Source organism: Silene latifolia, chromosome 1 (assembly GCF_048544455.1).
Source record: "Silene latifolia isolate original U9 population chromosome 1, ASM4854445v1, whole genome shotgun sequence".
Classification (NCBI taxonomy): domain Eukaryota; kingdom Viridiplantae; phylum Streptophyta; class Magnoliopsida; order Caryophyllales; family Caryophyllaceae; genus Silene; species Silene latifolia.
Window position 1 is genome coordinate 133,695,577 of NC_133526.1, and position 24,540 is coordinate 133,720,116.

The 24,540-nt window shown below is 38.0% G+C and overlaps 1 non-coding gene across 1 annotated transcript; it reads left to right on the plus strand.

The window, feature by feature from the left end:
- The first annotated feature begins 4,084 nt into the window (after positions 1–4,084).
- On the plus strand, positions 4,085–4,191 carry LOC141618639 (small nucleolar RNA R71). Its single transcript, XR_012531450.1, has one exon. It is a non-coding gene; the product is annotated as a small nucleolar RNA R71 (small nucleolar RNA).
- Positions 4,192–24,540: the final 20,349 nt, after the last annotated feature.

Below are 24,540 nucleotides of genomic sequence, written 5' to 3' on the forward strand. Positions count from 1 at the left end.
GGCCTCCTTTAACCGGCACATAAGTGTTGTTTTTGTTGAAATCCCGGTTAAAATGCCTAGCCAAATGAGTAACTAGTCCTCCATTGAAAATAAAGGCGGCGCCTTCTTTGCCACAATCGACATTAAGCCATCGTTCAACCAAAAGTCTTAGAGCATTGTATGGCTTGGTAAATTCCCTCCCAATGTTCAAGGCTGACTCAAGAAGAATACAATCGAGTTTGGTAAGATGATTTGTGCCATTTCTAGCTATCAAACTATTCCCAATGACCTTATGCCATAATCTAATGCCCGGATGGTGGACTAAGAGAGCACGACAATCATGAAAGCGCACGAATTTCTTTCCGGAAATTGCCATCCAAAGAGGAGCGGGATCATACTTGATAGGAGTCTTTGTATATTTCGGATTATCACTAAGGCCTAATATCTTACCCAATTGCCATAAGTTATGCGTCTATCAACATTTTCAAGACGAAACTCGATGTTGGTTCGAGTCTCCACCTTTGTGACTTTCAAAGGACTTAAAAATTCCAAGGTGAGGGAGGGGTATGTCAATTCTTTCATTGTAAACAATTTACCCAATCCCATAGACTCAAAGATGGTTTTGGTTTGTTCAAGAACACCCAATTTTGACAATGCATCTTTACAAATAAACTTAGTAGGCATGATGGTTTTCTTAGCAAAGAGAATGAATTTCTCCCTATGAGAGTCGGAAGTGAAAGTTACCTCCGGATAATTGGATAATTGTTCAATGACCGGAGTTGTTGATGTTGTAGCTTCCATAGGGGGACCTTGTTGTTGAACCTCCAACCTTGCCTTATGGACTAACAAAGCTTTTGACAATTGTTTTGCTTGAAGGCTAGTTGCCTTTTGGAAAGTGTCTTCTTTGGGGGTGCCTTGTTACCTCCTTTAGTTCTTGCCATTCTCCTTTGCTTGATTACACCAATGAGAGTTTGAAATCTTCAATTTTTAGTTATACCCAAATCGATATAGGATGAATGTTGCTTTGTATCCTAAAAATCGACTCAAAGGTTGAAGATTTTTGTGTTTGAATCACTTGTTGTTGCAAAAGGAGTGATTAATTTTTGTTGTGAGGAAGTTTGGATTTGATTTGGTTGAATTTGGTTAAGGAAATTTGATTTTGTTGATGGAGAGGATGAGGTTTTTGGGGTTTTTGGGGTTTTTGGGCAGTGGGTAGTGTTTGTATGTTGAAGAAATGAGAATGAATGGGAGAAAGGGGTTTAAAACAACCGTTATATTTGAAAGTGCAGCAGAGGATGAGCGGACCAGGCATCGGGACGGGCGGTTTCTTCAATGGTTGGCTCAGGAAAAGACGCCACAGGACGAGCGTCTTGCTTCTAAGACAAGCGGATTCCTGGGTAGGGACGAGCGTCTTTCTGGGTGGACGCTCGAATTCCTTTACAGAGAAAATCCCAGATTTTTGCCATTAAAAAGACGAGCGTCTTTTGTGAAGGACGGCCGTCCAAAATAAGACGAGCGGATTCTCAGCTGAGACGCTCGGATTCTTTTACAGACCAATTTTTTGTATTCTGCAGCTCTACCAGATGAGCGTCTGGTGACTTTGGACGCTCGGGTTCTTCAGGACGAGCGGATTATCCGTTTGGCCGCTCGGATTCCTCCTTGACCACACGGATTCAGGTCCATCCGTGGGTACATCATAACCCGTGTCATTTTCATTCTTCAATTCTCGTGTTCTTCATTGTAGGGGCACTACAAAGGCATGAATAGCCTAGGCAATTGCTATCCCCACACTAAGGTAAATCACTACACATCAATAAAATCATAACTCCCTCCCTCACTTCTCTCAAGATGATGAATATCTTGATCAAGGCACAAAAATACAAACCCAAAAATGACATAAATGCCAGGTAATAATTGAAATACAAGTTAGGGAGTTAGAATATTTACATATGGTGGTTTGGGGAGGACTCCACAAAACTCTCATCCAATGTGAGATGTCAAGGGGGCATGTTCAAGGTGTTGTTGATGTTACTCAACACCTTGAAGAAGTAGTCGAAGCTTGCTCATTATCATGATAAAGGTCCTCAATAGATTTTTGCACTTATTGTTCTCCGTGATGGTCTTAGTTTATAGCATTACCAATATAGGGATTGAATATCCCTTCGAACTCATCATCCCAAAGACCGCAAACTTCATCTACTTGATCATTAAAAATTTCTTGAGTTGATAGAGACAACTCTCCTTCTTTCTTGTCTTGGCCAATGAGGCCATCTTCTTCACTTGTCATGAGTGAGCTTTTCAAGCTCTCATTGTTGCTATTTCCTTGCTCTTTTGATGGAGCATCATCCACTATCTTTTTCTATTCCAACTTCTTCCTATCATCCTTCCGGCTATAGTGATCAACCATAAAGCACGGCTCATGCAATCGGGGAGCTCTCATGGTCTTTTCAAGATTGAAAGTGATGGTTTCATCTCTCACTTCAAGGGTGAGTTCTCCATGCTTTACATCGATCACCGCTCCCGTGGTGTGCAAGAAAGGTCTTCCTAAGATAATAGGAATGTTGGAGTCTTCTTCCATGTCAACAATAACAAAATCCACCGGGATGAAGAATTTTCCAATTCTCACCGGGAACATCTTCCCATACCCCTAAAGGTGTCTTTGTTGATCTATCCGCCATTTGAAGTGTGATGTTGGTACATTTGAGTTCTCCCATTCCTAGTCTTTTGCTAACCTAATATGTCATGACACTAACACTTGCCCCAAGGTCACATAAAGCTTTATTGATTGTAGTTTCACCAATAGTACATGGAATGGAGAAGCTTCCCGGATCCTTGAGTTTCGGAGGTGAACTCCCTTGAAGGATGGCACTACTCACCTTAGTGAAGGCAATAGTCTCAAGCTTCCGGATTGATTTCTTCTTCGGAAGGTTGTCCTTCATGTATTTTGCATAGGCCGGAGCGTGATTGATCAATTCCGTGAAAGGAATCGAGACTTCTAAATTCTTCACAATTTCCATGAATTTTCCAAGTTGGTCATCAAACTTAGGCTTAGCTTGACGACTCAGGAATGGAAGTCTAATCACAATGGGCTCCTTCTCTTTGGCCTTTTCTTCACTTTTCTTTGAAACTTCTTGATTGGTGGGTTCTTCTTCCCTAGAGTTATGCACTACTCTTTCCTTGTCACTAGCTTCCAGAACTTCATCCTCAACATGCTTCTTTGGTCCTTCATATCTCATACCACTCCTCAAGTGAATGGCACTAACCGTTTCATGTCTTGGGAGATTACTTTGAGGTGGTAATTCCCCCTTTTGTCTTTGAGAGTTTGAAGATGCTAGTTGGGTCAATTGGGTTTCCAACATTTTTGTGTGGGCTAGGATGTTGTTGATGGTGATGTCTTTTGCTTGGCTATCTTTTTGCATTTTAGTGAAAAATTCTTGTTGATTCTTTTGCATTTGGAGGACCGCTTTTTGAACATCAAAACCTTGGTCGTTTTGTTGATTGTATAGAGTTTGATTTTGATAACCTTGGTTTTCGTTGAAAAAGGGTCTTTGAATTTGGTTTCTCATGGGAGGTGGGGTGTATTTTGGTTGAGGGTTTTGAACATTTTGGCTTTTGTATGAGAGATTTGGGTGGAATTTGGTGTCTTCATTGTAATGGTTGGAATAAGGGGTACCACTTTTGTATGCTTGAAAAGCATTCACTTGCTCCCCTACATTCACTTTGGTCATGTCCCAAAGTTCCACAATTCCCACATATCCCACTTGGGATTGATGAAGATGCCACCATGGCATTAACATGACGCTTTGGTGATTTTGAGGCTTCTTCAAGCTTAGCCATAGCCTTCTCGAATTTCAAGTTGATGGTATCAATATGAGCACTAAGTTGAGCACCCAATTGAGTAATAGAGTCCACTTCATGCTTTCCTCCTCTAGTAGCCTTGCGAGGTCTACTATATTGTGAATTATGGACCACCATTTTCTCAATCTTGTTCCAAGTTTGATTATCGTCAACTTCGGTGAACATACCATTTGATCCCATCTTAAGAATGTTTATTGAGTCTTCATAAAGAACATTCCAAAATTGTTGTACCAAGAACCACTTGCTAAGTCCATGATGAGAACATGAGCGACAAATTCCTTTGAATCGCTCCCAAGCTTCATACAAAGATTCTTCATCCCTTTGCTTAAAACCCGTGATTTGAGCTCTTAGCATGTTAGTATTTTCCGGAGGGTAGAATTTTTTGTAGAAAGCTAGAGCCAACTTCTTCCAAGAGTCAATTCCAATAAGAGTAGCCTTATCAAGGCTTTTCAACCATTGTTTTGCGGTGCCAATTAGAGAAAAAGGAAATAAGACCCATCGAATTTGGTCTTGAGTCACTCCGGTTTGTGAAATTGCATCACAATAGTCACAAAAAGTTTCCATGTGGGAATGAGGGTCTTCACTAGGCATCCCCCCAAATTGGCTTCTTTCGACTAATTGGATAAATACGGATTTTGCAATCAAATTTCCGGTTAAGTGTTGTGGTGTGGGAGTACCATTGGGTAGGTTCTCCTAGGTTGGTAGGGAATGTGATGAAAATTTAGGCATTGTGGGTTGATTGTGTGATTGATTTTGTGTTGGGTTCTCCTCACCTTCTGTTGCAAAAAGGTTGATGAACTCAATAGTGTTTGGTTGAATATCTACAACATCACCAATACCTCTCAAAGTATTTCTAGCAAGTCTTCTATTGGTTGTCAAAGTCCTTTCAATTTCGTGATCAATGGGTAACAAGTTACCATGTGATCTTCTAGACATGCAAAATATCAAACAACTTGAAAATAATTAGAACAAACCTTGAGGAGCTTTACTTCCCCAAGGCAAAGAAAGACACAACTAATAACAATCAAAGAAAATCAAATCAAGTTAACACCGTCCCCGGCAACGGCGCCATTTTTGGCCGGGTCGCTTTGAGCTTAGAATTCGGTTACTTTTCGTTAGGAGCACCTAGACCAAAAAATATTTATAACTTCACAAACAACTCTACTATTAGTAAAGAGGCAAGTAAAGGTCGGATCCCAAGGGACGGGTATTGATGTAGGATTTTCGATTGCAAGTAGTGGTGTCTAGGGGTGTCACAATTTGGGTTGAGATAAGAAGATCACTAAACTAAATAACAATTAAAGTAAACAAGCAAGATGACTAATATGAGATGTAAACAATTGATTAAAAGCACTAGGGTGTCATGGGTTCATAGGGGATTCATGGGAATTGATCATACAAACATATTCTCAAATTATAAGGAAGCAATTATTGTTGTGATAGGATCGAGTTGGTTTATATCTTACAATCCTAGGAAGGTTTGGGTCCCGGAGTCGAATCGATTAGATTGTACAACACCTACAAGTCGATTTAATTCTTCCTACTCAACTATATGCATGGTCTAATGAGACTCGAGTTGGTTTATGTCTTAAAAGTCTCATTGAAAAGGTAGGTGATGGGTAAAAAATGCAAGGATTCATAGGCTCGCATTTCATCAAACATAACATGTGCATAAGGTGAGATCACAACAAGCAAGCAAATAAATTATGAAAATATATTAAATTAAGCATGAATCATCCCCCATGTTGGTTTCCCCTAATTACCCATTAACCCTAGTTAAGGAAACTACTTACTCATTATCAAGTTTAACATGTTAACAAGGTTGTCAATCATATTAACAAAGCAAAACATGATGAATAACTGAAGATGATTAACAATAATTAAAAAGGGATTAAGAGAGTTATACCTAATGATGATTCCAAAATAATAATGCAAAGAATAAAAGAAGTACTTGATGATTGATGGAAGGTTGTCAATCTCCCAATAAACCCAAATAATCTTCAATTACCCAAAATAAAGGATGAACAAAAGAGAAATTAAGGAAATGAGATTTGTATTAATATTTGATTAGAAGTTGATTACAAGATTAAAGAGAGATTAGAATAATATAAACTACACTAAAGATTGATAAGAAGAACATGATAATCTAATTAGAGTAATGGGGTATTTATAGTGGGGATTAGGTGCACAAATTAGGGTTACTAAGGGCTTAAATGGCGATTAAGTCCTTGAGGAATCGCTCCTCTCAAGAAAAGATGCGGGTCTCCTTTTAGCTAGTCTTCCAAAAATATGTGCATCTTTAATGGAAGGAAGAAGAGGACGTGCCCCTCTGGAGTACAATCCGAGCGTCCAAGGGTCGGGACGGGCGGATTGGGGAGCTGCTGGACGAGCGGCTGGGTGGCTTAGGCGAGCGTCCTGGGAAGCTGCTGGACGGGCGTCGCGATGGTTTGGACGAGCGTCCTGGGACTCAGCTTCCTTTTCTTCTTTTCTTCTTCCAACAATCCTCCGGGATTTTTTCGGGGATGCAAGGATCTTTTTCATCATTTCCCATCTACTACATTATGTACAAAGGCCTTCTAGTCTTGTCTTCTCTTTGATGCTTGGTCATTACATTCGATCAATTTAGCTCTATTTTGCCATGAAAATGCAAGGTTTGCACTCTTCTCCTACCAAGGAAACAAAACCTCAAAGAATATGCAAAACAAAGGACTAAAGATAGTAAATGACCCAAATATGCACTAAAAAGCATAGGAACGAGGCTAATTCGGGGACTAAATATGCTCAAATATTGAACACATCACAGCAGTTACCAGACGTCGAGAAGAAACGCAGCAGCAGCTGCGCCTCTTCGAAGGGTCGCAGCAGTTGCTGTGCCTCGTCCAGAGATTGTCGCTGCTCCTGCTCTTCTTCTTCTTCTTCCTCGAGTTTCTGTGGTTTTGTTCCTTTTGTTTTATTTTCTTATTTCCTTTCATTCCTTTGTACATAAACCACGTTTTAATCACTCCTTTCAATTATAACGTTTTATTTTCGACTTACATCCCTTAGAACTCAATATTTGCGGGTTTTTGTCATCAAATCAAACTCGGATTTTAGAAACTCGATTTGTTCATATCAAGTTTCTGAGATTTGTCCATGGTACATATTTCTTTTATTTGATTTCAGTTTGTTTTATCTTTTCAAAGTTTGTTCCTTTCATAAATCTAAATCGTTCTAATTCATTTCTAACCCGTTTCAATTCGTTTTAATCTGTTTTAATTTGTATTTATCGCTTTTATGACGGTTCCAGAAGTAACTAACCTGTTAAATAACTTTCACTTGAGTCTAATGTTGATAATTGATCGTAAAACATACCAAAGAACATTAACTAACCGCGGTTCTGACTTCATAGCCAGAGCTCAACTCAAGAACAAACGCAGGAATAGCTGCGCCTCTTCTAAAGGACGCAACAGATGTTGTGCCTGTTCTGAGGTGATTTCTGTCCCTGAACTTCCATTCTCGCTTAACGTAGCCTTTAATTACGTAATTAATTAACTAATAATCGTAATATCACCCTTAATCTGTCCTACTTTGTCACTTTAATTTCTAAACTTTAATTTTCCCTTTTTTCTTCTTCAAATTTCCGTTTCAAGTGTATTTTTGACGTAAATCAATTAAATCATTGTAATTCATTGTAATTTTAATTATCGCTATTTATTTATCGCTATTTATTTATCGTTTGTTGTATGATTTATTTACTTGTTCCTCACATGTAACTAATTCTAAATCCCAATTCGACATAATTGATTGCTAAACTATTTGTTCACCGACATAGTTAATCTCACATGTTAGGATTAATCCATTGCTTGTTGCACTGCATGCATATAATCGACAACATATCAAATACAAACGATTTTCCTAATCATTAGTAGAGGCCGCTATCGAGGCGGGCATGATTAGGTGTTCTGAAAAAGGACTTCCTAATACTTACCCTCACCCCTTACTCCAGATCTCTGTGAACATCCGTATTCATTGGCAACCACGAGAGTCATTCTAAACATAGAATGCTAAGGGTAACGAGTTCTTAGTGTTCATGTCACCACTTTGTGTCTGGACATGGCACGAGGTATTCGAACGGTTCCAATTTTCCATAAAAATTGGTGGCGACTCCACAAATGTACGCTTATTCAAGCACTTCCTTGCGCGGCATGGGTGGCCCTTGTCCACATAAGACATGATTGAAGATGGACGTTTGCCTATCCCTCCCGCGAGTAAGCCTAACAATACAAAGAATCCTCTTGGAATTCTAATGATCTCGGATGAGGAATCCACCTTGAATTGCTCACACCTTATCTCTCCAGTCAAAGATGAGATCAATATGGTCGACCATGGAGAAGCCTACTCTACCATCGGACCAACTATTGCAAATTTTGTAGCATGGGCAAGAAGTGTGAGTAGTCAGGTTGTTGAACTAAAAGATGTCGTGTCGTCTTTGCAAAATTCAAAATTCTTAACTTAAAGAGCCACGCAAATGGCCATGACCCTATCCTGTGAATCTACAGTGCAAGAAGTCATCGGGGTAGTTGACGATTTGGTTCAACAGATTATCCATCTAGAATCCGAAATCCTACGCCTGAAAGAGCTCAACACTATTAATGGCGTTTGGGCTGACAATGACGAAGATGTTTACCTCAAAGAACATCCCTTGGTCAAAACTTTGGAGGATCTCGACATTGATCACCTAACTCGATCTAGAAAACCGTATAAAAATGTCACTCCAGTGCAAACAAATATTTCAGCTACCAATGGGAACGTCGCATCTCCAACAGAAAATAATTAAGATTCAATCATTGACCACCTAATGAAGCAACTATAGAAGACAAAGGCTAATCTTTCAGTCTGGCAACTAGTTGCTAGTTCATTTCCACATCGCCAAGCTTTGCTACAAGCATTGGCTAAACTCAACGTAGCACATGACTCTACTCCAGACGATGTGGTCAACCTAGTCTTCCAGGACTCAATCAAGCTAAATAAACCAGTTACTTTATCAGATGAAGATTTGCCACCTTTCAGCGTCACTCACAATCTAGCCTTGTACATCACGGTCATGTGTCTAAAAAAGAATGTACCCATGAGACTAGTGGATGATGGCTTCACAGTCAACGTCATACCACTGAAAAGAGCTTACAAGCTAGGCATGAATGAGTTAGATTGGACTCCAACTAATCAAGGTGTTTGCACATACGATGGGACGTGACGCAAAGTGATAGGTCTCATCACTCTTACTATAGCCACTGGACCAATTGAAAGAAAGGTCAACTTCTAGATAGTGGACATCAAAGCATCTTTTAACATACTTTTAAGAAGGCCATCGATTCACGCTTCCAAAGCTGTGACATCCATGCTTCATCAAAAGACCAAAATCCCTCTAGATGGTCGAATAGTGACGATCACTTCGTCACTTATCAAAGCAGTAATTGAAAAAATGTCCAACAATCAAGTCGTGTCAGATCCAGTGCACGAGTTAGGAGGATTTCAAATAATTAACCTTGTAGAAAGTGAATTGGCACTTTTATACGTCAATCCCTACTCTAACCTAGTGGTCAACCACATACTCAAATCCCGGGGATACTTCCCAGGAATACCACTAAACCCTATCCGAAACAACACCTTCCCACCATTCAAAGAAGGCCATTCCCAGAACATACCACTAGGATTGGGATACGAGCCTACCATATTCGAAGATTTCAAAATGCTCCCTCAAGTCCACGATCGCAAACATCGAGGAATCGAAATGCGACCATATCACCCTACACTAAATGGGTACTTTGTCAAGGAAGGAGACCATGAATCTTTTCATGGATTTCCTGAGCCTTGGGTGTTCAAAGGCAACAAGCTAGCTGGAATCGAGGTGTTCTATGATTGCTATTTCATTCCTCAAGAAACGGTTCCTACAGTCAAAAATCGTCCGACACCTTGTCTCGACGAGCAAGCCGTTAGCCTTTTGTTCGGAGAAGATCGATTCGTTAAGGCAGCCCAAGACGAGATTATTACCATGATACTTCGGGATGACCATTTCAACCCCGCGACGCTCATCACAGATGCTAACCCAGCTAACTTGCAGATGGACCAACAATCAAGGAAGGCTCTGCGTTGGAGTCAGAGTCGAAAACTGAGTCTAGGTCTAGGGAAGTCGTTAAAGAGTCTCCTCCTGTTGTCACTCCCCATCCCATTGTTTCTCCTAGTTTAGCATCGTCTAGTAACAGTATCTCGGGAAATGCCTCAACAACTGTCCCTTTACCGCCACTGACTACCGCACATATGGCTTCTTTGTTTCAGCTATTTTGAAACATTAATATGAATAAATCTAATTCTGCTTACTCTTCGTGTTATCTTGATTGCAATTCTGTTTATGATGATACTGAGGATGATCCTGACCCAGACTCAATCGAACTACCTCCCTATATAATTAAAGAAATACTAGAGGAGGGTAAAGGGCACCAATTATAGAGAACACTGAACCCATCAAAGTAAGGACAGATTTAGAACCCTATGAACTTAGGATAGGGACAACCCTAGACCCAAATGAAAGAGCTGTTACGAACATATACCCCTATTAGAGTCATCTAATCATTTTATAAATTACCTATAATTTATATAGTAGTGGATCTAGTTGCATGCATAACAAAATGAACAAAAATAAGGAGAAAATGATATTTGTTACATACAATATAGATCGAAATATGGGCACAAATAAGGACACCTTCCTTATTTGTTCTTGAGCTTAAGTATTATGGATGATTCTCCAAGAACTTTCAAGCAATCAAGTGTAGAATGCCTCTTTTAGTGAACACCCAAGACTAGCACAAAGAATACTACAAATATTTAACTAGATAGTTGTAGTAATATACCCTTAATAATGTTATTACTACACTAGTAATTTTTAGATTAATATCACATATTAATATGTGAGGTCTTTATAGAGAAGTAGTGAGAAATTAGGAAGACATAAGAATAGGAAAATGAACCATAAAATGCTCTATATGGACCTTCCAAAACCGGCACCCCCTAGGTAAGTGGGTGGGTTTTCTTTTTCATTTTTTATTCTAATCTTTTTAGGTAGTCTAGACTAGCTAGGGTGTAGTATTTGAGTATTTCTAATAATGATGTTTTAAGCATCTTACAAATGCTAAAAGACAAAACCTAATGGAGTCCCCAACACACCACATAACCGGTTATGGGGTTCTTAACGGTCCATTTAGATTTTCGACATTTGTCCCGCAAATGCTTATTAATTACGTGTTTAATTATCGCGCATAATTAAATATTTAATTTGTCGTATAACAACTATGTGACAAATTAACGGACGATGTGTGTATGCTCAACTTGTTGAGTATATTTTATCGTCTTCACATCAATTAATGGGTACTACGATGCCCATATTAATTAATTTTCAACTTGTTGTAAATTTATTTAACTACCTACCTTTATCTCAAAATATTTATAAATCTCATTTATAATTATGAGTTCTAAGCTCATAACAATTAATTAACTCACATAACTCAATTTGTATAAGGGATTAATTAACTTGTATCAAATACAAATAATTACTTTTCCATTTGTGCGTCATACTATAGGTGTGACCGAAGGGATCAACTGATCACCACCGTCAAATGACGGTAATGTCAAACTCTAGTTAGCCAATCATTACCGATTAATGTTGATCAGTTGACAATATATTGAGTCATCCCTTTTGTATTCTTGTTATGAGATTTAATATGTGATCACACTATTGTTGAGGACACATACTCCAACAATCTCCCACTTGTCTGAGACAAGTATGCGTCACCAATTCTCTTGTCCTATTATATCATCTCCCACTCAATGCAAGGTGTCTTGCAGGTCGTACTTGCATTTGATCATATCTTGAGTGGTTTCCTCGATCTGGAGAGTAACTGTCTGACCGGAATTATCTACCGTAGATACCTTCCGAGCGTGGCCACGCATTTTCAGTTCACTGCTCCTCGAGTGGCCCAGAGATTTTAGATAACCCTGATAAGGGAGTGGACAATTCCTATCGCACTATTCCCTTTGAATAGCCACAGCTCATCATGACCCAAAAGATGCCCATTTGACCTCAGTTACGAAAGTCGTAGAGCATAAATCAAAGTCGCTCAGAGACTGTGCCACCTTAGACGAACAATCTCTAGTCAAAGAATAGACTCAAAAGAATACTATAGTAGCTCTCGCCACGACCATGCTTTATAAAAATTACCAGAACTCTATAAGCGGTCACTGCCCAACAGAGTGTCCCATACAATCTGCCTAAGTGATCGACTAGTCATCTCTTATGACTCTATGGCACTTGAACTTGCCATCAATCACATCATACTCTAGTCACTTCAAGACGTCACCTCATATAAGCAACTAGGGGCCAATACTATGTTAATCCAGTTCACTTGAATAGAGTTTAACGTTGTCCTTACAACCTATTTGGATATAACAAAGTAATAAAAGAGTTTTTAATAAAACTCAAACGATGAATGCATTATCACATATGTAAAATTGATACCATATCAATTACTACATAATCTATAATCCATACATAATATTGTATATAACTATACATCTCAACTCAATTGAAATGGCATGACTTGTCATGCTTAGCCTATGAAAAGGCCTTGGTTAGCAAGTTTCAGCAATACTTACTATATACTATTTCCCATTCTTGTGAATAATCTTGTATTATAAGAACCTTTTTGAGTACGTGTCTATATCCAATCTGGACATAGGCTCTCTTGCCTTTGAATAACTCCAACTGTCCTCACAGTGTGTAGGGATAGGACCTTCGGTTATTGGAACGAACTACCATAGTTCCTCCAATTCATAAAACCGAATCCTAATATTATCCCTTCCTTCTTGCACATCTCATTATTGCAAGTGTACTCAATTTTCGTTGTAAATCTTTCATTGTTCTACTGCCTAGAACGTTTCTAGCAGATCTGCTCCTTAAAAATCATAGCCAATATGCTTCTCTAACCATCCTAGTGTTTTTATAATATGGTTATCATGTAACTCCTTGCACATAAATCCATATCATTTCTAATCACTTAGCTTCATTTCTTTAGTACTTCAAGAGTACTAACCAATGAACTATATGGCTATATAGAGACTTCTCTCAAATTTTCGATTTTTTAACTATTCGTCATACTCCAAGTATACGAATTATAAGAATGGCGATACATCTTAGCTTAATGAATTAATCCCGCAACGGAAGCAAGTGAATTCAATTTCTTCATGTTCAATACTTTTGAACTTGTCAAGAGTCTTATTAACATAAGAATATTAACTTTATGCTAATATCAATCGTACTGGATATTCTAGAGATGTATTATTCTTCTCCTACTTCTTTCATCATTCACAATGATCAATATGTCGTTCACATATAAGACTATTAACACCACCTTACTCCCACTAAACATCATGTATAAACATAACTAGTCGACAATTCGAGAAACATTTTATCACATGATCAAAACATACATTTCAACTCCTTAACTTTTACTTAAGACTTCTTCTTAAGTTTGCATCCTACCTTAGGATAGTTGCGATTCTCAAAACTCATGCAAGATGATTTTGAAATCCAACTGTCAAATCATATCCGAATTCAATAAAGCGTTGTTGTTGCGTGAAAAGTCCTTTGCTACCAATCAAGCAAGCTAAGTAAGCATCTTCATGTTTATGCTCATTTCGGACTCTTGTGGAGTTGAGACTAGATAAAGCATCTTAATAAGTTACAGGTTTGTTACTTCCAAAAATAACATGACTCATGTCCACTTAGGTTACGAATCAATAAGATTTTGACCAAGAAGGAACATCTTCCTACGTCTTATTCCCAGTTTGTGGCTCTTGAACATTTTCTCCCACTCTGTCTTTAAGAAATACTCCTCATTTCTTTAATAGACAGCATCACGAACCACAAACCCTTTGTTCTCGTGATCATGTAGAAAGAGAGCGTACATGTTTACTATCGAAACAAGCTACAACTTAGGTGCCTGGCCTAACCATATCTCATATGACTTGTACTTGATTGCTTTAACTATATTCTGATTTAGTAGAAAAAATAAAAATGCTAGACAAATTTGCAACAGAAACTATCTCCAACTTTATAGTAAAGATTCAATCATATCGTATAGGATTCTTTGTAACTTTCTAATACACCTTATCTTGATAGGGTGTGATTATGAAAGTTGATCTTGTGATACCATATCACACTCCTTTTAGTGCAAATAAAAGTTTTCACTTTATTGTTCCCCATATAAACAAAGTACTAATACTTTAGTTTTATAATCTCTAGGTTTTGATACTTTTAAAACATTCATTGAACTTATTCAAAGAATTTCTCTTCTTACCTCATTAAGTGGATACCAAGTATCTACCTAGTTCGTTGGTAAAAGAGATGAAGTAATAATGGCCTTCTCAGATTGAAAATATATTTGACCATACACATTGAAGTGTAATTTGGTGAATAACTTATTCTATTCGCTATACTTTTCAAGAAAAGTCACGAAACATCATGCTTTGAATACAAGATTCGCACATTTCATGAGATTCACAATCAAATGGTGTGGGATACTAGTCAAAACTAGTTTCTAAATGCGATTTTCAATCGAGAATTGAGAAATGATTGGGGTTACCAACTTGAGTCTTGCATATATGACATTTATTTTTAGTTTGAATATAATTACCTTGATTTGTATGGTCCCACCATAAACTTAATCGTGGTTTGCAAGAGTTCAACGCTTGTTTTAATTGCATAATGGTAAAACCCTTTACCTTTTGTGCAAAACTCAAATTATATTCTTATTTAGACATATTATACATCATAACAATTATTGAGGTACATTTCTAAATACAAAACTAAAATGAGTACACTACAACATTCATATGTTCATGGATGAAATGGCAACTACCCTAGTTCCATTCATGCAAATTTCTGAATTTAATCTTGATAGTCGTCACACGATAATGCCAAATATCATGACGAAATCCACAAATTTGTATCAAATACTCATGATGTGGTAATTGGCAAGAATGTTATGTCAATGTCATAGATATTCAGGAAGGAATATGTTGGTGTCACACGACCAACTTCCTAGATCTTTACTTATTTGGAGTTTGTCTCTATTTTAGTGTCTAACACTTTCTCTTTCGAGCCTAGTTCTATCCTTAACAATTAAGATAGGAACTTTACTTCTTATTGCTCCCACTCACTTCAAGAATTTCTACTTGATAAAGACTTATCTTCATATAAATTCCTAGTTAATCTTTTACAAAGATGAACTCTAAAGTGGTATTTGGTTAATCAAAATTTCTAACAAATTAATTTACCAATTTAACATTGTCATGTTCTTAACAACTTAAGTGCTTGATGTCAAGTGTTTAGGTTGTGCAATAAGATTTTTGAACCATGGATGCATAGAAGATATAATCAAAACATATTTTGCTAATCATTACCACCCCTAGTCATATTTCTTCACAAGAAATCATACATAGGTATGTTAGGAATTTTAAGATGCTAATCTTTTATGACATAGGACAACTTTTATGGAGTTCTATGGAATAGAACGATTCCTATAGAACTAGTCCACAATCTTTGATACGGTTCATTTTAGAAAGAGATTCTTTGTCGTTAGCAATAGTGGTTTACCGGAGACTCGTAATATAGTCGAATGATATCGCATATGAGTAGGATTAATGAAATAGAACAACATTAAAAACAACGAAATGGTGGGAAAATTACCACATTGATCGTAATATATAAAACATTTAAGTATGTTTTAGCATTTATATAATGATCTCCACCCAATTATATAAACGATTCCGAGACCCAAAATTCATATTAAATCTTGGTTGTAGGCCTACGGGCCCTCTATACCTCTTGCTAATATAATCTGGTTAACCCTTTTAACCGGTTCTACAATTAGAACTCTCGGTCGATGAATTTACGTTATCCTTAGCCCGAACCTATTGCGGCTACGGTCGCAAATACTTTCGTTGAGATCAACCAAATTTTCGAAGTGTAATAACTATTTATCACCCCACTTACCCAACGTCAAAGAAAGCACCCCGATATAATATTTCAATACCGTATTGTACCTATATGAAATTGGGATTCATAAGTTCCTAGTTATTTGGTAAGGCTAAGTCTCAATCTTTTAAAATGTGTGAGGTCGAGTCAATTTATTATCTATCAAATTTAAGTGACCTAAATTATTGAACTAACGATAATTATAATTGACACGGTCAACTACTCGATATGATATGCATGTGTTGTTTATGGCGATTTGGCAATGCATGCAACATATAATGAAAAATGCATAAGTAATAAATAAATTTCCTAGTATGGCCTTCCTAAAATAGAAAATATAATATTCTATTACATATTCGGAAACCAACTCCTTTGGTCCCTAGAACTTCATGTGACACGCCTCCCAAGGAAAACACCGTCTTGACTGGAACTCCTTTCCGAATGGCTCCGTCTTTAGGAAACTCCGGATTTACAAAAATAATAAAATACATGGCTATTCCTATTATAGATTTGTAATATAAAATTTAAATCTATTAAATTACAAAACGGTGATGCGAAAACACATTAAAATTACAACTAAATCGATATTCCCTTTCATTACGGGTAATACAATTTAAAAACTAAGGTCATACTAAGATAAATTACATAATTCAAAATTACATAAATAAAATATGACATTCATCAATGGAAAAATGCAGCATTATTATATGTGATTAACATGCCAAATTAATGTGCCAAATCGCCCTACTTAAACCTTATATCGTATATAATCCGGTTTTATGGAAATGCGTGATAATAACTTATTAAAATCACAAATCAATGCATAAATTAAATTTAAGCCCAAGTTAATTATCCTAACACTTTTAGGACTCATAAATTAGTCTTTACTCAATTTTTGACAATAATTCAACTTGGTTTTATATTATTGCTTATTAAACTTCTTTTAACCATAACAATTATGAAATAATTCCCAATAAATAATAAAAATTTGGAAAAATTCGAAATCACATTTTTGTAAATACTGGAATATTACCAAGGTTCCAAAACTCAATAAAATTTGCCCACAAAATATTTAGAATTTATTTCATTAATAAATCGTATAAAACATAACATTTACCATTTAATTCCAAATAAAACATAAAAATTATGGAAAAATCAAAATAAAAATTTTGAACATTCTTAAAAAGTGTCCAGAACCTGGAAATAGCAAAGTTTCAAGCAAAAATTTCGAATTTATTTTTATGACTAATAAAATTGCCCTTTTATCGATTTTATCACATAAAAATCAATAATCATACCAAATCAATCAAAATTAATCATGCAACTTTAGATATGATGTTCATATCATATATACAATATTAGGTAAAAATTTCATGCCATAAAATGCATTTTAGCTATTTTTGCTAAAAATAGTCACTATTTATATCATTTTAACCATTAAAATTCTAAATCATGAATAATAAATCACATTTATCTCAAAATTTACATACAATCTGTAAAATATGCATGTGACAGCATATTAAAATTTCATGGCTTGTTTCAAAGTTTACCTATTTTTAGTCATTTAACCTCCATTTATACCATTTTTATCACATAAAATCATAAATCATGAAATATTAATCACATTAATACGAAATTTTACATACAATACATAAAAGATACATGTGAGGTCATACTAAAAAATCACGGCCAGTAGTGAAGTTTAACTATTTTTAGTAAATAAAAGTTCATTTTACTCATAAAAATGTAATTATTTCACTAAAAATCATTAAAATATGTAATAATCATCCATAAATCATCAATATGACCCAAAAATATTTTAGAACCAGAATATATTATATGCAAAAAATTTTGTGGCTTTATCCTTATAAATCACAAATTATCTAGTTTTAATTAAGTTACATTTAACTCGGAAAAACAAAACCGATTATGCATGCAACACCAAAGCTCTTGATGCCAATTTTTAGGAACATATACCCCTATTAGACTCATCTAATCATTTTATAAATTAACTATAATTTATATAGTAGTGGATCTAGTTGCATGCATAACAAAATGAACAAAAATAAAGAGAAAATGATATTTCTTACATATAATATGGATCGAAATATGGGCACAAATAAGTACACCTCCCTTATTTGTTCTTGAGCTTAAGTATTATGGATGATTCTCCAAGAACCTTCAAGCAATCTAGTGTAGAATGCCTTCTTTAATGAACACCCAAGACTAGCACAAAGATTACTACAAATATTTAACTAGATAGTTGTAGTAATATACCCTTAATAATGTTATTACTACACTAGTATTTTTTAGATTAATATCACATATTAATATGTGAGGTCTTTAGAGAGAAGTAGTGAGAAATTAGGAAGACATAAGAATAGAAAAATGAACCACAAAATGCTCTATATGGAGCTTCCAAAACCGGCACCCCCTAGGTAAGTGGGTGGGTTTTCTTTTTTATTTTTTATTCTATGCTTTTTAAGTAGTCTAGACTAGCTAAGGTGTAGTATTTGAGTATTTGTAATAATGATGTTTTAAGCATCTTACAAATGCTAAAAGAAAAAACCCAATGGAGTCCCCAACACACCACATAACCGATTATGGGGTTCTTAAGGGTCCATTTCGGTTTTCGACATTTGTCCCGCAAATGCTTATTAATTACGTGTTTAATTATCGCGCATAATTAAATATTTAATTTGTCATATAACAATTATATGACAAATTAACGGACGATGTGTGTATGCTCAACTCTTTGAGTATATTTAATCGTCATCACATCAATTAATGGGTACTACGATGCCCATATTAATTAATTTACAACTTGATGTAAATTTAATTAACTACCTACCTTTATCTCAAAATATTTATAAATCTCATTTATAATTATGAGTTCTAAGCTCATAACAATTAATTAATTCACATAACTCAATTTGTATAAGGGATTAATGAACTTGTATCAAATACAAATAATTACTTTTCCATTTGTGCGTCATCCTATAGGTGTGACCGAAGGGATCAACTGATCACCACCGTCAAACGACGATAATGTCAAACTCTAGTTAGCTAATCATTACCGATTAATGTTGATCAGTTGATAATATATTGAATCATCCCTTTTGTATTCTTGTTATGAGATTTAATATGTGATCGCACTGTTGTTGAGGACACATACTCCAACAAGAGCTCGCTTCATCGACATTCTTCATGAATTCAAAGTCATTTTCGCTTGGTCCTACAAGGATATGCCAGGAATAGACAGAGATATTGCCGAACATCGAATCCCAATTAAGCCAGGGTTCAAACCCGTAAATTAGAAGTTTCGTCGAATGAGAACAGAATGGGCTCTCAAGATCAAAGAGGAAGTGGACAAACAGTTCAAAGCTGGGTTCATCAAAGTTTCCGAGTATTCAGACTGGATGGCTAACATAGTCCCCGTACCCAAAAAGGATGGGCGAATCCGGGTTTGTAATGATTTCAGGGACCTAAACAAGGGCAGTCCAAAAGATGATTTTCCACTCCCACACATTGACATTCTAGTAGATAATAGATCGGATCACGCACTCCTCTCTTTTATGGATGGATATGCAGGGTATAATCAAATCAAAATGGCTAAATAAGATATGCATAAAATAGCGTTCCTCACCCAGTAGGGTACCTACTGCTACACCGTTATGCCATTCAGATTGCCAATTCTAGAGCAACGTATCAGCGCACCGCGACTACCCTGTTACATGACATGATGCATAAAGAAGTAGAGGTATATGTAGATGACATGATTGTCAAATCCAAGGATAGGCAAGGTCACATCGCCAACCTTCACAAATTCTTTCTCGAATTGCGCAAGTACAACATGAGACTTAACGCTCAGAAATGCGCGTTCGGAGTCACATCCGGCAAGCTATTAGGATACGTAGTCTGTCAAAGGGGAATAGAGATTGATCCATCCAAGATCAAGGCTCTAATCGAGATGCCACAGCCGCAGACAGAAAAGGAAGTTCGGGGTTTCCTGGGCAATGTACATTACATAAATCGTTTCATTTCGAAGCTCGCTATGATTTGCGAACCTATTCAAAAAGCTCAAGAAAACGGACCACACCATGTGGGACGACGATTGTTAAAAGACATTTGACAGAATCAAGGAGATATTGGCCAAGCCGTCGGTTATAATGCCACCGCAGAAAGATCAACCCTTATCTAAGTAAGAAGTTCTTAGAATATGAAACCAAGTATACACCACTTGAGAAGACATGCCTCCCTCTTGTGTGGGTAACAAAGAAGCTACGCCATTATATGCTTAACTACTCCGTCAAGGTGTACTCAAAGATGGATCCTGTCAAATACATTTTCAAAAAACCTGTCTTAAATGGACGTTTGACAAGGTAGACTTTGATGCTCTCAAAGTTCGATCTCAAATATGTACCTCTGAAGTTCATTAAAGGATGAGCAGTAGCCGAGTTCTTCGCTGACAACCCTATTCATGATACCCAAGTGATAGATACATGGTCATTTCCAGATGAAGACATTTGCACACCGATGCAGAATCATGGGACCTCTACTACGATTGGGCTTCCAATATAAGAGGGTATGGTATAGGAGTGTTGCTCATTTCTCCTAAGGCGAGCATACACCAATTTCTGTCAAACTCGACTTCGAGGTGACCAATAACGCAGCAGAATATGAGGCCTGCCTCATTGGTTTACAAGCGTCAGTCAGTTTAGGTATCAAAAGACTTTGAGTCCACGACAACATTTTCCAAACTTACCTTTTTTTCTTCTCTTTTTTTAGAAGGAAGCACTCCTGCTGTCCGTCGCGCGTCGAGTCGTTTGTCGAGTCATTTTTGCTCGCTAATAGGACACTGCTGAATGGAAGCGTGAATACCTTGTGTTGGGCATCTGCTGCGTCAGTTTCCATTGTCCATAAAAGTACGATATTGTCCGCTTTGGGCCAAGCCCTCAGGAATTTACTCTTGGGCTCCTTCCCAAAAGGCCTCGTACTATTATATTTTGTAGACACTTATAAACATAATTTTCCATCTTTATTCTAACGATGTGGGACATGAGTTTGCACCCTAACAATCCTCCCCTCAAACCAAGGACCATCATCTTTGAACTCAGACCTTGACCACCACGGAGAACTCCGACACCTTACAGCCCTAACTTCTAGACACCTGCATCACCAAGACTTGATAACCTCCCCTTAAACAACACACCATATGTCTCATGGGGCTTTGTGCTACAGTTGTGTACCAAACTCCTCTGCATCCAATATACCTTGGATGGGGTCCGAATCCACTGCTTCAGCGCGCCACATCGGACCGCCTTTAGACTTACCATGAACCGCTTTTGTTGCCTCCATTAAGCCTCAGCCGACCTCGCCGAGTCGCTGACGATCTTCTGTTGGACGACCTTGTCTCAACACCGTGAGACCATATCGCTTCTCGGGAACATATTAGCTCTCCCTCGAGCTATAGGAGTTCCACGCCTTATAGTGTACTCCACCTTCAAGTCTTGGCCTGATGAATCTCTGTGTCTAACCCAAGTGGAACCTGGCTCTGATACTACTTGTTGTGCGGAAGCGTGAATACCTTGTGTTGGGCCTCTACTACGTCGGTGTCCACTGTCCATAATAGTAGGATATTGTCCGCTTTGGGTCAAGCCCTCATGGATTTACTCTTGAGCTCCTTCCCAAAAGGCCTCGTACTATTATATTTTGTAGACACTTATAAAGATGATCTTCCATCTTTATTCTACCGATGTGGGACATGGGTTTACACCCTAACAGGCACTTTTTTTCTTTTATTTTTTTATTTATTTATTTATTTTTATTTCTACATTTTCGACTTGATCAAAGTCGCATTTTGTGCTGTTTAGGTCAATTTTTATGCTATACGTTTTCTATTTGATTTTTCTATGTGAATTTCGGCAGCCTGACGGCGTAATTATCAAAATGCCAAACCTGTTTCCAAGCTAACCTGCAGGTACCGATAGATTTTACACCCAGTAGCAGCAAATGGCTCGCAGGTGCCATCATATATACACAACAAAGCATTCATATGTACAACAAAACTCGAGCTCATGTCCGGAAGCAAAACAAAATGTATAAAAATACAAAGTCTAGGTGTGACAGTCAGCCAAACGACCCCTCAGCTCTGCCACCATCGCCTCAAGAATGGCGATGTCAGCATCTCGAACCTCTAGTTCCCTCGACAGGTGGGCCGTCTCCTCGCATGACTCGTCTAGCTCACGCTCCCTCTGAAAGGAAGACAAAGTTGATAAATGCAAGCGCTCCGAAAGTACTTCAAATGTTCATGCATACCAAGAAAGAAAGAAAGGGAGGTTTATACCTGCCAACTCGAGCCACCCGAAAAAGCCTCCACAGCCGTCGCTCGCAGCCGGTTGGCCATCCTCCACAACTCCGCGTGCCTCGACGGGCTACCTATATTTTAATAATAAAACCAGGATTAAAACCGTGTTCTTACACGATCATTTCAAAAGAGGAAAAAGACAGCCTAAGCTGGGGGCTTACTCTCCTCATGACGTGCTACCACTCGTCGAGTCCAGCCTCTATCACCGCCTCAGTAAAAGACAAAATCTCCATCATCATCGTTGTACCAGCCGGCCCTGGATACTCTAGTGTCTCAGGTAAAGCTAGAAGCTCGATGCCCACCACCTCGATCTCCTACCAAGTCAAAATTAATCATTTCCAAGCTGTATTCGAATTCCTCATTTTTAGGGTCAAGAAGAAGGTATACTTAACACGATCGGCCAGTACGCCAGGCTCCTCTGCACAAACTCCGTGTACTCGAGCTTGGGAAGGAAAAGAGCATTGCCGCTCGCTTCTGCGAGGTCAGCCATCCTCTCAACCTCTGAAGGCTCCCTAACCATCGTCCTTCGAGGATCTATGGGAACCATAAAAGCGTTACGGAGGCACTATCGAGCCAACCGCTCACCCAGGCACACAAGTCCCATAAGCTTAGCCAGAAGCAGCCTACTCGAACTCCTAGGTCGGAAAACGTCGGCTACGAAAGCTGGAGCGCCAGCGTAGTCCTCCCAAGGTCTCAGCACGCACTGAAAGGGATACCAGGGGTCATTCTTATGATCGTTACTATTAAAAAAAAGGTAACTAAGATCGAAAGCAAGGGAAGTACTTACACTGTCAAGCTGCACAACATTGACATCCCTCCTACAAGTGTCGTAAGAGGATCGCTGGCTCTTCTGCCAGCACACGATCCAGTCTCTAACTACGGGGTACTCTCTTGCCACATCTGCGGCCCTCTTGAGAGCGAAGCCGGGGAAGTACGAGTACACCCATGACTGAAAACCAGAAATGATCATTAAAAATATACAATAATCCTTTTTTCAAATTAAAATTTCATTTTTCAAAATGATCTTTGATTTTTTCCAAATTCCAAATTCCTATTTCTATTTCTATTCATTCGCTCCTATTTCAAATTAATTCAAAACGATCTATCAAATCAAAACGATCCATCAGTTCTATTTCTATTCGATCTATTCAATTCTTATTTCATTTCAAATCAAAATTCTTATTTCATATTAAGAAATTCCCATTTCAATTCAATTCAAAATGATCTCTCCTATTCCTAATTCAATTCAAAATGATTTTCCTATTTCAAATTCAAAACGGCCGTTTATTTCATACTTCTAAATGATCTTTCATTTATAAACAATTCTATCATTTCTAAATCAAGTGAAAAATAAAAGAAGGTTCATACCTCCAAAATGAGACCTAGACCGACAGTAGCAGGAGAAGTCCCCTTCTCCATTTGTTCGGGATGAACCATGGCCCTCATGTACCATATGAGGACCGCAAAGCTAGGAGTAACCATGTCCAAACGACCCAGGCTACTCAAATCAGTAAGGAAAGGAAGAAGCTTCATCGACAGCCTCTTCCCCTTGTCTCCGAAGTAAATCGAAGACAAAAAGCACCAGAGCCACAGCCGGGCTCGCTTCTCAGTTTTACATGGTGGAGGAGGGAGGCACCATGGCACCACCTGCAGTCATCTGCACCATCGCTGGAGTCTTACCATCAAAGTAATCCTTGACATAAGAACTCAGAACTAGGCCGGGTACCCTAGCCGTAGCCTTGGCCAGGTTCCAGCCGATCAAACCCCTAATCTCAGTTGAATCCGGTCTCATGGCCGTCACAGGCCACAATATCGGCACCTCTCCACAAGGCAAGCCGGAGATCATGCCGTAGACCTCCAAAGTAACCCCGAGCTCTCCAAGAGGCATATGAAAGTCGAGGTCGTATCCCAGAAGTGATCCAGGAAAGCTCGAATCAGGCACATGTTGGCCGAAATCTTCATCCCCTTGACCTCTCGCCAGCCCCTCACTAAGGATCCGAAGGCCCCACGCTCAATGATCGCCTTCTCCTCCTCCGACAGCTTCTTATAGGCTTTCATCATGGTCTCGTACCAGGAAAATGACCTTATATTTCCGGCCTCCTGCATTTTCAAATTTCAGAAGCTTCTTGGCTAAATAAAGTAGATAATATAAAAGACTTAGTACGACGCAAAACAAGATCAAAAGCTCACCATGCTTCTTGCCGCACAGTACGACAAATGATTCTTCACTGCCCAAATGAGATGTGGGCCATCCTATTTATCTACACAC